Below are 6,343 nucleotides of genomic sequence, written 5' to 3'. Positions count from 1 at the left end.
GGTCCGGCATAGGCCGCAGGCAGAAATTACTGTGCTACGGAGTTTTCGGGGAGCAGGCCATCCTCTGCTCCCAGCCTCCTTAAGAAGATCTTTGACTCCCGAGTGACCACGTATCACGTGTAGCCACTCCAATAAGCGTTCCCATTTCTCCTCTTCTCTCTCTTCCGCCAGCACAGCCAGGCGGGTGAGCGAGTCCACCTGATTGTTCGGAATGCGCGCTGGGTGATCCCCCCCTTGGTGGGCGGCTACCCACCCCACCAATACGGGCTTTTGCTTGGCCACATTTAATATCTCCTCCCACTTTTTCCTCTGCCATACGGGCACCCGGTTTACTTCCCACTGCTTTTGTTCCCAAAAGGAGAGCCACTCGGTGCATCCCTTGACTACGGCACAAGGATCAGTGGAGATGTGTACGGGTTCCATCCTGCCTGTCTCTCTCATTACCACACTCCAAACTGCTCTCAGTTCCCCCACCTGAGCGCTCCCTTCTCCTTCTGTTGCAATTGGCTCCCCAGAATCAACGTGCAGAGCAGCTGCTCGGTATTTCCATACTTTCCCCTCCCTCCTCCAAGAGGCCTCAGTAAAGCACACATTTTTCAGGTGGCATTCCAATGAGGGGGCTTCCTTTATGTAGGAAGAAGGGGTTTCCTCATCAGGGCGTGGATGATTTTTCCTGTGTTATTTGGAGCATTTTGGGTGCTCCCTCCTCCACTGGCTAAGCGTGACTGTAAGGCTCTAGCTGGGCATACCGCTTCCTGACCCTTTCCCACTGGGCAACTGCCACAGGGGGTGGGGTGCCTGCCAGTACGGGGTTTAGGACCTTAAAGGGCCCGCGCAGGATTATGGATTGTTGCCGTATCATTCTTTCAGCCTCCTGCAAGGCTAGACTCACCACAAAAAGACCCTTTTCCCAGACCGAGTATCGCTTTTCTGCATCTTTCAAGCCGCGTGAATGAAACGCAATGGGGCGGGTCGGACCCTCCGGCCCACGCTGCCACACGTGTATAGATGCCCCATGAATTGCAAAACCCCATTCAATTTGGAGCGCATCTGTCGGGTGTAGTGGACCCAAAGCTTGATATGTTCCTGCTTCAAACACTAGTAATTTCAGGGCTTCCTCATGAGTAGGAGTCCAATCCCAGGTAGCTTTTTGCACGTTAAATCCTACAGGGGACGAGCTGTGACAGAAAAATCCGGCATCTGTTTCCTCCAGAATACCAGCAAGCCTAGGATATGTTGCAGTTCCTTTTTTTGTCCCCTGGGATTTTTATCTGTTCTAAAGTAGCCAAGGTTTCGGGGGGAATAGAAATCGCTCCTCCTTTCCACCATATACCTAGGAACTTCACCTCGGGGGGAGGGGAGTTGTATCTTTTCTGCTGGAACCTGAAGTTCTAAACTTTCCAGGTGAGTGATCGTTTTCTTTTGGGTTTGTCCCACCGCAGTGGCATCGGACCCCCCCACCAATATATCATCGATGTATTGGTAGGTTTTAACTCCCTCCTCAGGGATGATTTCTGACAGTGCTTGGGCCAGGGCGTGGTGCGCCAAGGTAGGCGAGTGCCGATATCCTTGGGGCAAACGAGTAAAGGTATATTGTATACCTTCCCATGTAAATGCAAATCTAGCTCTATCACCTTCCTGTAGAGGAACCATGAAAACCATGTCTTTTGCATCAATGGTGGCTGACATTTTATGGGACTGTTCCTGTATGGTGCCAATCGGTTCGGCCATATTAGGCACGGCCGCTGTCAGAGGACTGGTGCCGGCGTTTAAGCATCGATAATCGATCGTTAGCCGCCACTTCCCATTCGGTTTGCGAACTGGCCACGCTGGGGAGTTATAAGGGGAGTGAGTTGGAATAATTAGCCCCTGCTCCTGCAGCTCTCTTATCACCGGAGCGATTCCCTCCCTCGCTGCCAGCGGTAAGGGACAGGGTTTCACATTCACGATTTTAGAGGCGGGGGGGGGGGGGAGGGTAGGAGCAGCCTGCAAACGCCTCATCAGGGTTGCCGGAGACCCGAACTTCCACTGCCTCCCTGCCGAGTCTGTCCAGGAGTTCCCTTTCAATAAATCCAATCCCAAAATATTCGTGGGGAGCACTGAAGGGACTGGAGCACAAGTCTGATGGGAGCGGCTGAGGGAACTGGGGTTCTTTAGCCTGGAGCAGAGGAGGCTGAGGGGAGACCTTATCGCTCTCTACATCTATCTCAAAGGAGGTTGTAGCCGGGTGGGTGTTGGTCTCTTCTCCCAGGTGACTAGCGAAAGGACAAGAGGGAATGGTCTCAAGTTGCATCAGAGGAGATTTAGCTTGGATATGAGGAAAAATTTCTTCACCGAAAGAGTGGTCAGGCATTGGAACAGGCTGCCCAGAGAGGTGGTGGAGTCACCATCCCTGACCCTGGAGGTGTTCAGAAAACCTGTAGACGTGGCACTTTGGGACATGGTTTAGTAGACATGGTGCTGTTGGGTTGACGGTTGGACTTGATGACCTTAGAGGTCTTTGCCAACCTTGAAGATTCTATGGTTCTATGATTCCGGGGTCATCCCTGGGCACCCCAGCTCTCCTCAGCTATTAGCTGTTTATGATCAAATACCCCACAACTGCCCCAAACCGCTTCAGACACTGCCTCAGCCACAGACACCCACGGCAACTGCCTGCCTCCACACCCCCTGCTGTGTTGGATCTGACTGAGAGGGAGTTAATTTTCCCCAAAGCATCTCTCACGGTGCTGTGCTTTGTGTTGGTAGCTAGCAAGGTGTTGATAACACACCAGTGTTTTGGCTACTACTGAGCAGTGCTAGCACAGCATCAAGGCTGTCTCTCCCACATTCCCCCCCCACCCCTCCACCCCCCACCCTCCCCCACTAGACTGTGGATGGGCAAGATCTTGGGAGGGGATGTAGCCAGGAACGCTGACCCACACCGACCAAAGGGATATTCCTGCCTCCAAATCGGGCAAGAGCCAGGTCTGAGGCAGAGCCATCGCGGGGTGTGCACAGGCAGAAGGGAAAGCAGCAGCCACCTCCCTCCGACCCGTCAGCGGACATTCATTGACAAGGTCGCACCCTTGTTCTACAGTCACAGGCTGCTTTATTCTCTTTCCTGCTTTATCTCAGAAGAGCTGGGACCTCGCTGGGCGGCTCCCAAAGGCGGCCGCCAGCTTTGTGGCAGGACCCAGTCAAGGATGTCTCCCTTCAGCACAACCACGATGAGGATGGCGATCTGGAGGAAGGCGAGGAACAGAAGAAGTCTCCTGGGGGACAGGAGAGGGGTCAGGCAGAGCAGGGGCCCAATTTGCCTCCGCTCTTTCCAAACACCCTCTTCAAATGCCACCGTGGGACCATGCACCGTGCCGGGCACAGCACTCCCCGCTCAGGACTGGAGTGAGGGGCCCGGGCACCTCTCCCAGCTCTACTGTCCGTCTCCCCAGTGGGCCCCCAAATGCCCCCCTTACGCGCCCCCCAAGCTAGGAAGAAAAGACATACTGAAACATTTCATCCCGGAGAAGTCCCAAGCTGCCTAATGCCCTTGGGACCACTGGCACGGGCACCCCACTGCCTACGAAGAGCCACGGCACCGCGAGCCCCCCCCCCCCGGCAACTCACCTCAGCCAAGAAGTGATGCCATGCCTCCTTGACGCCAGCTGCTCCTCCTACAGGCCAAGGCACAGCAGGGACATGTGTTGGGGTGTGCGAGGGGGCCGAGGTTTGGGGGCTCAGAGCCCCTCCCTCGTCCCCGCTGAGACCAGTGCCCTCATGTTCCTCGGGCACAGAGCAGACCCTTCCCTCCCCAAGGCCCACAGCGGGCTTGTCTGTCCTACCAGCTGCACGGCCACCATCTCCTGCAGCAGCGACTCCTCTGGTGGTTCTGCCTGCACCTTCTTCCCCCTGCTACGGAAACCATGGGGTTCTGGGCTGTGAGAAGAGACCTCGGCCGGCATGGCGACCCCCCGGGTGGTGGCCAACAGGGAGCCGGGGTGCTGCCCAGCCTCAGCTGCTCAGCACCCCCCCGTCCCGCTGCCACAGGTTTCAGTCAGGGACTCGTTGCCACTCACAAAGCTCTTGGCTCTCGCAGGCATTCCTGTCTCTCCTGGAGGTGCTGGAGCTTGTTCCTGAGCAGCTGGAAAAGCAAAGGGCCCAGTCAAGAGTCCATGCCACGCTCGCTCTGAGGGGGCTTTAACCTCACAAACGTGTCGAGCCCCCATCCCTCCTGTCCACAGTACCTTCTTGACCTCAACTTGCTCCTGCAGAGCTTTTGTCAGCTCTGACCACTGGTCCGTCTGCAAGGCAAGCGGGACACATTGCAGGGAGCCGTGGTGGAAAGGGCATCCCCAGTCAGTCCCCACCCAGGGCATGGGGAAGTCAGGCCAGGGCCAGGGTGGCAGGCACCCGGCTGTCCTGGGAGTAGCGCCATTGCCCAGCAGCTCTGGACACTCCCCGAGGGACTGATGGATCTGGTTCACAGACCTTGAAAAGCTCCGGCACTGCTGTGCCTCCTCCTGCCGTTCCCTGAAAGAGGTCTGCCTGCGAGAGAAAGGGGAACAGGAACCTCTCCAGGAGGGGCAGGGGCTGGACGAGGACCCCCGTGGCACCGGCGAGGGCCCACCGCCAGACTACCCGGCACCCCCCTCCCAATCCAGAGGCCCCAGCCCTCCATCACGGATGCCATCGAGGCCCAAAGGAAAGGTCCTCCCCAGCCACACCACTGCTGCGGCTGCTGGGCTGCACGGCCCCAGCACTGGCACCCCCCTCCCTGACCCTGTCAGGACGGGCCTCCTTCTCCCCTCTACCTTCTGCGCCTCTTCCACGCTCACGCCTGCCTCCCCGTTCTCCATCTGAAAGTGCTCCTGCGGGAGAGGAGGGGAAGAGGAGCAGCCGTCAGGGCACCGGCACACTCCCACGAGCGCACTGCCCTCCGCCTTATCCCCTCCCGGCTCCCTTCGGGCACTGCCTTGGCCCTCGCGTCCCCTCTCCTTCCCAGCCCTGCCGGCACTGCGGGCAGACAGAGGGACCCCCAGGCCCAACTCTGGACGTGGTCCACACCTGGACATGGTCCCGAGCGCCTGGCTCTCGGTGACCCTGCTCGAGCAGGGGCAAGTGCACGAGACAAGATGATCTCCAGAGGTGCCTTCCAACCTCAAGCCGTCTGGGATTCTGTGAACTCACCTTTGTCTGGGCCACCAGCCCCTCCAGCTCCTGGAGCTCCTGGCGGTTGTTTCGGAAACACCGCGCCACATCACAGTTCTGGGAAGAGGAGCCGGACACAGGCAATGAGCCCCTGACACAGCCCCAGCCGCCGCTGCTGGCCGACATGGGCGCAGGAGGGGACACTGACCTCTCTCCTGAGCTCCTCCATGGCTTCCCTCAGCTCCTGCTGCTTCTTCCCCTGCGTGGGCAAAGGAGGGGTCAGGGGCTCAGCTCTCGCAGCCCCAGCCCCGGGGGGCAAGGGGAACGCTCCACACCTACCAGACACCGCAGCAGCTCCTTGTGCCTTACGGACTCCGCAGAACACTGGGCCAGGCGCTCCCGGAGCATGCGGAGGTCTTCCTTCACCGCTTCTGCCAGCATGGCTGCACCTGCGCGGCGGGAGCCAGCAGGGTGTGAGGGGCACGGGCGCGGGCACTGTCAGGCACGCACACTGGCGGGGACAGTCCCCGAGTACAGGCGCGCACACGCTCTCTCACGCGCAGGACACGGCCACGCAGATGCTCACTCAGGGATGCCCAGGGCTGCCACGGGAGCCTCCCCCCAGAGAGGAGCACCGTCAGCCGCCTGCGCTCGCGCGCCCGCAGCCCCCACAGCCAGCGGTCCTGTGCGCGCACGTGCACTAGTTGCGTGCTCGGCTCGGCCTGCGCCAGCTGGGTGCCGAGCACGTGGCAGGAGGTGGTGGGGGGCTGAGGAGAGAAGGAGCTTCCCCTGCCCTGCTCTGCCGGGCGCTCACGGGGCCCCTCCTGCCCTGGGGCCTCTGCCACGCCACCTCCAGCATCCACATCCCACCCTGTGAGCTCAATACGCTCCCCACCCCCGAGATCCCCTTCCTCTTGGTCCCCCCCTTACCAGCCCCAGCAGCACACGTGCCTCGGTCCAGGCAGCTGCCTTCCCCCTGCCGCTGGCAGACACACACAGACCCCCAGCCAAGGGCTGCGGGGACCGTGGGCGTACTCGGCCCTCACCTCCTCTTCTCCGTCGGGCACCTTCCGCTGCACGGCGGACACAGGACAGGTCGTTGGTGACTGCTCTCCAAACCCCTGCCCAGTAGCACCGAGGTTGGGTTCTCCTCCAAATGCTCCCCCGCCTCTGGGAGCAGCTCCCTTTCTACCTGCCAGGGCGCCCGTCTCACAAA

The sequence above is a fragment of the Grus americana genome, unplaced genomic scaffold (assembly GCF_028858705.1).
Source record: "Grus americana isolate bGruAme1 unplaced genomic scaffold, bGruAme1.mat scaffold_275, whole genome shotgun sequence".
Classification (NCBI taxonomy): domain Eukaryota; kingdom Metazoa; phylum Chordata; class Aves; order Gruiformes; family Gruidae; genus Grus; species Grus americana.
This window is presented reverse-complemented; position numbering follows the sequence as displayed.